The sequence below is a fragment of the Zea mays genome, chromosome 3, assembly GCF_902167145.1.
Source record: "Zea mays cultivar B73 chromosome 3, Zm-B73-REFERENCE-NAM-5.0, whole genome shotgun sequence".
NCBI lineage: Eukaryota > Viridiplantae > Streptophyta > Magnoliopsida > Poales > Poaceae > Zea > Zea mays.
In genome coordinates this window covers 182585750-182595866 of record NC_050098.1, presented here as the reverse complement: position 1 = coordinate 182595866, position 10117 = coordinate 182585750, and the positions used below count along the sequence as shown (strand labels likewise).

The window sequence follows — 10117 nt, the reverse complement described above, 5'->3', positions numbered from 1 at the left end:
TTCTCCCGAACCACACTTTTCATATCGTGTACAGCTTCATTCCGAGGCCGAAAGTCCCTGTGAATGTATTATACTTGGAAAACATGTTAGTTGTGTTTTTGAGGACCTTCGGAAGATGAAGGCCCCCAACACAAACGTTAATGCCATCTAACTAAACTAAGCACTTCACAAAGCACCTACTATAATCATCGAGTTATTCTATTAAGCACTTGAGTGTTGGGGCTATTGAAATTGGGTATGACATTCATTAGTATGTTGCTTGGGCTCTCATATCTTCAAATGGCCGAATTAGGGGTTTATATAGAGCCCCCACTCAATTTTAGCTGCTGGAGGAATCTACGGGCTACCTGTCTGATGCCTCCACGTCAGCTAGCCATTGGCTTCTGGCGCTACAGTAGCGGTCTAGTGTGCCTCCTCACGGTCTGGTGCTTGCCACATCAGCCAACTAGCCGTTCTCGACCGTTGGAATTGGTCCGATGTGCCACCCGCATGGTCCAGTGTGCCAGCTCGCTAGGTGTCTCGTAAACAGGTTCTCTTGAACTTTGGTCCGGTGTGCAATCGGTTTGGTCCGGTACACCAACTAGTAGCCCAATCTATTTTCTTCATTTGTCTTCACTTGGGATTGTTTTTCCACTTGTGTCTAGAACTTTGCTTGATACTTGTAGATCTTCATTGAGCTTTTAAGTGTCTTTTTCTGAGGTGCTGCATCATCAGAGCCTTAGTCCAATACACTGTCACACCCGGATTTAAGGGATAAAGTCGGATGCGTCTCATATGTGAGCCAAAGAAGAACAACACATATAATGACAAAGTGTATAGAGATAAATGTCACAATATCATAAAAGTAATTATTACACAGCGGAAGTCTTACAAAAAAATGATAATCATAAAGCGAACTAATGTCCATCCATGGCGCCATAAAATTGACTGGGAGACTCCACCTAGATCAAATTGTACTGCTCGTTGTACGGCTCCTCCTGGACGACCTGTTCTTCTCCTGTGGGGGATTTATATATCGCAAGTGTGAGCTCACAAAAGATCATAGCTCAACAAGTTGTGGGGAATAATGTGCATGAATTCACCAAAGGTGGGAGTTCATATGATGTGTAAGGCTGATCAACAATAGGGGTTAAAACTGAGCATTGCTTTTAATAAGTTGGTCAAATTTTATTAGCAGTTACAAAATGTAAGTAAATACCAAACCAGAATAATAATAGAAAAAAATTAATAATAAATCTCATGCAATGCAAATGACAAATTGAATTTAGTTCCATAGTTTAATCATGCGAGAGTCCTGAGCTGCTCATGAACGCGAGCACGACTAGTATACCAGTTTTACACTCTGCAGAGGTTGTACCCTGTACCCACAAGTCATGTATCCCATGTCGCGAGGGTTAGCTAGACCCTTAGACACTACCGAGGTGAATGGCTGGGCATCCACTACGAGGCCTTTACAAAGTTTCACTAGCTTCAGAAAACCCGCTACAGTCTAGGAAGAGCAATGCAGTAATCCCCCATCTGCCCGCCATCGCAGCAAAATCAACCCGGGAGCCTCCCTACACGCCTACTCCCCTACTGCCCTTGCCCCTATCGGGTAAGGTAGTCCTCCACTAGCTTTCCTAGTTAGTCAGCCAAGGGCGTCCCATTCTATCCTTGTGGTGGCACGTGTTTCTCAAGTTAAGCTCCATGTCCCAATTAATATAATGATCTTGTCATGAACAATAAATAAAACAACAGTATAATTGGAACATTATCATAATGTAATATTAATCCCAAAACCATAAAGAGCAATAGCAAAAACTACCCAAATAGTTCAGGGGTAAACAAGGTGAAAAGATAACCAGACTAGGGTGACCTATTGGGTCCCATCAAAATTAAGACTATGCATGAATAAATGATTATAAAGAACATTATTGGGTAATAAAAGTGGTCAAGGGCATAACTTGCCTTCAATGAGCTCCTGCTCAGCAACTTCTACCTGCTGAACACCTGGATCCTCGGTCACTGGTTCTTCTACTCGCCACAATACAAACAAGCATGGTACAAGGAAGAAATTAACATCACACTAAATATGTATACAAAATACATAATAATAATCTACACATCATAACGAGATCATAGGAAAAAGAATCGCTAAATTCGGAGTTACAGATTTTGAGTTATGAATTTCCAAAGGTTTTATGTGTTTGGTATAAGATTAATTAAGAGATCAATTTTAATACAGTTTTCATGTTAAAACAATGTTACTAAGTTATAGACAATATTAATACAAAATTATAGGAACTGGAATGGATCAATTTGGACTAAATATGGATTTTCTAGGGATTAAATAAGTTCTAACAATTACTTTTACATTAAAAATCAATTTCTATTTCATTTTCTTTGATTTTCTTTTGCCCTGGACTGCGCACATTAAATCAGAAGAGTGCAGGGGGTATTCTATAAGAATTCCGAGTCTTTACACGACATGTGTACCGTGGGTTGATTTCTACTAACCCTAGGGGCCCGACTGTAAAATGTCACGGCCGAAATGGTATGGAAAGGTATCCACCACCTGATTTGGTTCCGTCGCGCCAGATTAGATTGACTCGGCTATGAATCGGTAAGCGCCCGCTGCTATTGGATCTGGGATCCATGGCCCAGATCCGTCCACGCCAACACACACACGAACCACCGATCCCGAGATCGACAGCCACCATTTAATTGGGGACGAGGGGGTATGTTGATCTAATCCTAGCCGCACGATCAGATCGGATGGCCCGGCGTCATCTTCAACCTTCTGCCCTCCAACACGACGGTGGATTGTACTTCACGACGGCGCTTCGCCGCCGAGCGCGGACACTGCGATTTAATGCCCCAAGACCTCATCCGAAGGGTACTCGCGTAGAGGAGAGTAGGGCAGAGAGTATGGAGGTGATCTTACCCCGGATTCGGGACGATAGCGGCTCTGTCCACGTGGTTGTGCGGTCCACAGAGATTTCCCAGCGACGGTGAGAAATTCCGCCTGTACGGAGCCGCCTCCTCCCAATCATCGACCACCGAGCGATGTGTCGTGATGCGCCCGCCGTTCCCCAACTCCAAACACCGACGTCGACCGCGCGCAGGTGACGGCTGGTGAATTCCACCGCGGATAGTCCCACCGACTCCCTCGCCTATGCCTCGGTCTGGTGCTTCAATTGTGTAAGGGAAGTTAAAAGCTAGGAGGGGGAAAGAGGGGCCCGGGCTTCCTTTGTACCCGGTCCAGAAGGGTGGTCTAGTCTACCCAGTTCCGCGGATTTCGCGGCGAAGTGGTCGCGGCGCCCGATTTCCACGGCGAGCGATCGAGGGAGAGGGCACGGAGTCTAACAGTGGGGTCTGGTTCCCAGTGTTTGAAGTCACGCCCGAGCGCCCGCGGTTCACTGGCCAGTGGGCCCGCCGGTCAGTCGCAGAGCACGCGGCGCGCGCGTGGACCGCTATGATGGCATAAGTGGGCCGAGAACTCAGGAATAGGCCCAAGCGCGGGTAGGGTAAGTATTTTTCCTTTTTCTTTGTTTTTCCTTCTTCCTATTTTCGAATTTCAAATTTTAAATTCAAATTTGGTTGAGTTTCACTCCTTGGGCTAAATGTACAAATTCAAAACCTAGGGCAGGAATATATTTATTCATATATTATTTTATCTATTTGTTTTGTATTCCAAAATTCCAATTAGATCTTTAATTTCTAATTGAGCTACTAATATGTTTCTATTAACTTTATTATTATTATTATTATTATTACCAAATGCACACACAAAGAGACTCCAGCATGATGTATGGCTTATTTAGGTTCTATTAAAGAATTATTCACTTTTACATATGGTTATTCATATGTTCAAAATGTTAGAGGCAAATCACATAGGAACAATTATCTCCTTTATTTCTCTTTACAACTTGGGTATTACAGTCCAATACACTTCGCATCCTGTGAACTATAAAATATAAACATCTGCAAAACATTAGTTCACTGATTACGTTGTTCATCAAACACCAAAATTACTTAGACAAATGGGTAGGAGTCCATTTTCGTTACAATATGAACTAACACCTATTAGTTGTATGGCAACGTATCAGGTGCAAACAAAGTTTCCGTGCAAACTCCATGCAAACCAACTAACAAAAGTTACAAAAAATTCTCAAAAGATTATAGATCTACTATATTACCTACTCTACCACTGTATAAAATTTCAAGTTCAAATTCATCATATGTTAAGAGATACAAAAAAAGAGAAAATTCTTAGATACAAAAAAGTGAAAATTATCTCAGAATTTTGTTTTTTTGCATGTTTTAATATATGATGGATTTGAATTTAAAATTTTATACAATGATAGAGTAGGCAATAAAATACATTCATAACATTTTTGATATTTTTTGTGACTTTTGTTAGTTAGTTTGTATGGTATTTGCACAAAAAATTGGTTTGCACTTGATACGTTGCCTAGTTTTATGGGGTCGATCCAAACAAGGATTAGTAAACCATAGTTAGAAATAGTTGCGGTATATATAGACTTTTTTGTAAAACTAAAAGATTGATGAATAAACACTGTATCGAGCCACGTTATACTAAGGAGACGTTTATGACTTATCCACTCTATATTTTTCAGTTTCATTCTATACTTTTTAGTTAGTTAGGTTCGGTTTCTGTTCCACGCCTAAAAGAGTGTTCCATAAAATTCTATAATTTCCTGTACAGCTGCTTTACGGTGAAGTTTAGCGAGTACAATTACAGTCCTAAATATCTATATATTATAGAACTAGTACAGTGCCCGTGTGTTGCGACGGCACAGAAAAATCTTGACATAATTCTAGCATCCATTCAACCATTTAGGGTAGTGTTAAAAAATATCAAGACAATAAAAAATTGTAATTCTATAACCAAATCATTACGAAAATTGAAGATGAGAATCATTTGGACCCTAGCCATTGTCGTAATAATGATATTGGTTGCCCCAAACTATAATGATCATAATTCTTCTTGTCCAAACTTCTAGCGCCTTGACGTGTCAGAGTCGAACTGTTCAACCTTAACTGAAACCTCGAATCCAGTAGTGCTTTGTGCATCTATCGAACATAACGATGTCCTGCTAATGTGGTCCAGTTCAGAAAACCGTTCCTATGCCTATGTTCAAAAGGTAAAAGAGAAATCATCAAAGCACAAGTTCGATATACAATACCACTTGATGAAAGCAATAAAGATACAAACAGGTTTGATAGCCAAAAGAAAAGGCAACAAACTCTGCCAAACTAAAGTTCCAACAACTTCAACATTAATAAAAGAACCTCGATTAATAAACAAACTCTGCAGAACTGTAAGCTCCAGACTTCATTTGTATTATCATCTACATTTGCAACATGAGAACTTGGTCTTCGATTTATACCTTTATTAGACATCTTATTTGCACCCTATTTCTCATATTTATTGTTTTCCCTTTGTTCAAATCAAAAGGTGTTATGACTTCATTATTCGCATATTATTCTACAGGAAATGATTGCTTGCTCCACGTTGTTCGGGAGAAGGTGCGGCCGTGTAGGTGAACTTGAAATATTCCCTTTGGAAATGTTGTTAGATAATTCGGCCTTCAAAATTGATTTGGTTGGGGTGATAGCAGCAGCTGGAGCAAGTGAATAAACGACACACCTTAAACATAAATAAATGAGACGAATTCAGTTTATGTGCATGTCTGAGCAGAGAAGCAAGGGTAGGCTCACGTTGGGCTGACTGGGGCACGGGGTCCCACTCAATTTTCTGGTTTCAGTGGAGTTTTTATCTTATTCATTGTAGCTATAAAGGTCCATTAGTAAGTAGGTTTCTATTTAGGCCCCACTCAGGTTTTGGGCCCCACTCAAACTTCTCGCTTTGCTCGCCACTTCAAAGAAGGGGTAATGTAGTTGGGAGCATGTAGCATATGTGCTGAGCACTCGGGCTATTCTTGACTTCCTGTACTATAAAGAGGATGTCACATATGATGCAAGCTACTGTACTGCCAGAAGAAGAGAAATATTTTGCCGCAGTACATGGGGCCAATGGTTTCAACTTTTAAGTCCCTTTCTACATCCCACCTGTCTTTTTCTGTCTCGAGAAATTTGGCCACTTTGTATTGACTAATATTTCTTGTATTTGAGTTTGGTTTTCTGCTTCCTCGCTAAGAGAAAAATGGAGGGTCTAGGGGCATGCACATGATAATTAGGTATTGTCCTACTGCAGCATTTTCTTCTATGCTTTCATTGTTTCTGAAATATTTAGACTCACACCAGAAAACTGGATTTCCACTACAGGTGTTATCTTGCAGGTGTGAATCATTAATTGGATCTCTTGTGAGGTACTTTAATAGATCATAGAAGATGCAGATAGTATGATAGTTACTGTTGAAGAAAGTATTATATCAGTTAGCTTTTGGCAACATGGATTTGAATTATCAAAGTACCAACTCGCAGATCAGAATTTTCGAAATTATATTAATACTATCTCCACCGAAAAAGAGAGACGTTCTGGTTTTATTTTAAGTGAAATGTCTTACGTTTGACCAAGTTTATATAGAAGATTATTATCACTTTCATGACAAAACCGGACATTATTTGATTGAATAAGCTACCTAATGTACGACTCTATGTATACCGTAGCCATAGCCACATAGACAAGTGTGTTCAGTTGCAATGTCAGTGTGTCACCTCGAAGACCCAGTGCTCCATGTGGGCTTATGCATTGCCACTATACCCCACATCACGTGAAATTTCAAGTAGTTGGTTCACAGTTCGACTGATTCATTTCTCAATGCAGCAACCGAAAGCGTAATTGAATGCACCTGATGATCGATAAGCATTCTCTAGAGGGCGTGCAGCAGCCGCGATGCCTCCCCACCCATGTCTTTGAGGTGCGCGAAACCACCGATGTCATGGGTCCATGGCTGGGGCAGAGAGCCAATGCGGAGTTGTTAATAGGATCTGCCTGTTTCAATGCAGCTGACATAAAAGAGCAATTAAAACTCAACATATTCATGGTCAGGTGACTTTGGATGTAAAAAATCATTTGTGTGGCTTATATGCATTAGAATTCAGAGAACATAACATTTCATTTGGAGCTAAATTTGCTTGGTAGGAAAACAGGAGGCAGACAGTGTTACATCTTGGTAGGGTTAACCCAAGCACATAATGGAGTTCAGGTAATGAGAAAAACCTGACAGCAATTATTCCAGTTCTCGTGATCCATGTTCATCTCTGGAGTATGTGTTCTACACATAGCGCTGACCGGCTACCAAGCGTTCTACATTTGCCTGGCATCGATTGACGCAAAGCTATGTTTGTACCCTGCGAAATGGGATGCAAAGTGTTTTCACAGCTGATGTAATCTATTCGATTATGTAATTCCAGTTTCAAATCATGCAATATGCTACTACCATTTTGTAACTCCAACGTTGGTTAATCGATCAAGCAAATATTTTTATCATAAAAATAGCAAATAGTCTATCTAAACAACTGTTGCATTTATCTAACATTCTGTTAGAACTACAAAGGCAGCATGTATACACTTGGCAATGATAGCCTTGGCACAGTTAACATTTTATCTACACTCATCATCCACACTTGAGGGCAGCATGACTGTTTGTCGCAAACATATTGTCAATTTGTCATTCTCCCTTTTATCCTTGCACTTCCCCCAGCCTATATGCATACATGAGCAGAACTAATGTTTACCACCACACTAATGAAAGACAATGATGGGAGATCGCAACTATAACATTTCTACTAAAATGTTCAACTACATGTATTTAAATGTTTATGTAATACAAGTCTTGCACAAAGAAATCAATTCAAATGATTGTCAGCTTCATATCAACTCTTAGTCACTCGGAACTAAAAATCTTGATCAATGTCGGTCAGATGTTGACAAGAGGCAAGGTTCAAAAGGAAAAAGGAAATCACCCCATAGGTGAGCCACTTGCCATATATGTTTTATGTTTAGGAGGATGACAAACCAAGGATGGCAGAGTCCTCACCATACGAAAACTACTCTGGCTTAATCTTCCTCACCAGCTTGCTCAAGAAGATAGTTTGCAGATAGCTCCTCATTCCTATCGCAGGCAAAGAATGCTTCAATAACACATGCTCAGTCAAACCCCATGGACTCAAGCTGAATATAAAAAAAATCAAAAGATGATCTTGTGACCTCAAACGGAGGATCGCAGAGCTCAACAATGCCATGCTTACCCGTCCAATGGCCTCTTGTACGTCTGGTGTAACACTAATAACATGAGGCATTTCTTCCTCCTCATGTTGGTCTAAGAATTCCCTAGAGATTTTGAGGAAATGGACAGAAAAATGAGATAACACTATCTATTTATAAAATCGCTAAACAACAATTCACAAAATACCAAAAATCTATGACAATTGGCAAGTTGTAATGAAGTAGACAAAACCAAAAACGAAGCGGAAAATAGTTAAATTTAATCAAATAAGAGAATGATTGCCCCTCCGCCCTCAAAGGGCTCATTTAGTAATTGAAGACACTCATCATGATACTATCAATAAACCTTAGATTTTGAGGATTATTCTTGCTCAATTCAACCAACATAGGCTATAACGTGCTACCAGCAAAATGTTCAGGCAGGTGCTACATAAGAGGCCGTAGAATGTAATCCCAAACAAAGAATACAAAAGCTACAAAATTTGTGGATTTGTATGGACCATTCCCCGAACCGCTTGAAACTGTAAAATAATTGACATGCTATTAATTATAATTACAACAGTGAGGTTAAATCACAGTAATATCACCACACTGGGTACAATGACCATGGTGCACATCAATCTTTAGTGTGCATTTAAGTAGGAGTATACAAGGAAGGATGAAGCAAAAAAGTTGCGATGGAGTTATTTTGGATTTTTATTTGGTGTATATTTTCTAATACTATATTTTTGTATGTAGGGGGAATAAAAGAGAATTAACCCAAAAATCTTAAACAACAAAAAAAGAAAGAAAATCAGTACTTGTTGATCCTTTCTATGAACAACAACTTCAGATCTGAAAACGTAGCTAGAGTTTGAGTGGTTGGTTTCGCATAGTAGGAGCAGAGGAGAAGGGGTGCACGTACACCTATGGGGAAATATTTAGTGGAGCGGTGTTTGGAATTCCAATAAGAGCTCGATCAGTTGTGTCTGCTCCTTGATCATCGATTGGAACAACAACTTCATATTTGAATACGTAACTAGAGTTTGAGTGCTTGGTTTTGCATAGTAGGAATAGAGGAGAAGGGGTGCACGTACCTAGTGGGTGTGTATCGCCAGTGGAAGTCTCGAAGGTCTGAGTAGGGCAGAGGCGACAGAGAAGGAGGAAGGCACCATTCTAGGATTAGGGCCCGTGCGATGGGGGCGCGGATAGGGGATGGGTTCATGCCATGGCCGCCTAGTATGGAAGAGGATGCCTACCATGGAAGCTCGACGGTGGGGGCGAGATCCACGGCTGCCTGCGTGGGCGCGGCGTGTGCTAGGCGAGATACAGGGGCATGGCGGGGGGCGCTGATGTGGAGGAGGTTTTCGGGAGAGCTTCACGCGGCAGATGGAGGAGAGCGGGGGCGCGCGGGGGACGCGGCCGCAGGCGAGGTGGAAGATGCTGATGGCGGCGGGCGACCGGGGGGGCTGATGTGGAGGAGGTTTTCGGGGGATCTTCACGTGGCCGATGGCGGAGAGCGCGTGAGGGACCGGGGGAGCACTGATGGCGGAGAGCGGGCGCTGATGGCGGAGAGCGGTGGCGCGCGGGTGACCGGGGATTGCTGATGGCGGAGAGCGGGGGCGCGGGGGGGGGGGGGGGGGGGGGGGGGGGGGGGGGGGGGGCACGGTGAAGTTGTGGACGCCCACAATAGCAACATATAGATTAACTAGGTGTGTGCCCGTGCGTTGCAACGGGAGTACGCTGGGATGAGCACGATACATATCTGATCGGATCTTATATTTCCTTGGGGGTCTGAAGAAGGTTTGCTCGGAAGCCCATCTAGTTAGGTGTCCGTGTGTTGCAACACAATACAAAATATTGGACAAAATGTCTGGTTATCTATGTGTTCAATAGTATATCCGAAAGAGAAGCATAAAAAAGCAGATGAGTGAGAGAGTG

The 10117-nt window shown here is 41.8% G+C and overlaps 1 long non-coding RNA gene across 5 annotated transcripts; it reads right to left on the bottom strand.

Annotated features, from left to right (window-relative positions):
* Window positions 1-1943: 1943 nt before the first annotated feature.
* Window positions 1944-9875, bottom strand: LOC118476730 (uncharacterized). 5 transcript variants are annotated; one of them, XR_004857309.1, is made up of 6 exons: window positions 9274-9873; window positions 8221-8302; window positions 8010-8084; window positions 7190-7320; window positions 2924-6975; window positions 1944-2013 (listed from the first exon to the last, which is right to left on the bottom strand). It is a non-coding gene; the product is annotated as an uncharacterized lncRNA (long non-coding RNA). The 5 variants fall into 5 exon arrangements; XR_004857313.1 differs by having other exon boundaries at window positions 1978-2013; window positions 6819-6975; window positions 9274-9809; XR_004857310.1 differs by lacking the exon at window positions 1944-2013 and having other exon boundaries at window positions 4802-6975; window positions 8010-8143; window positions 9274-9875.
* Window positions 9876-10117: the final 242 nt, after the last annotated feature.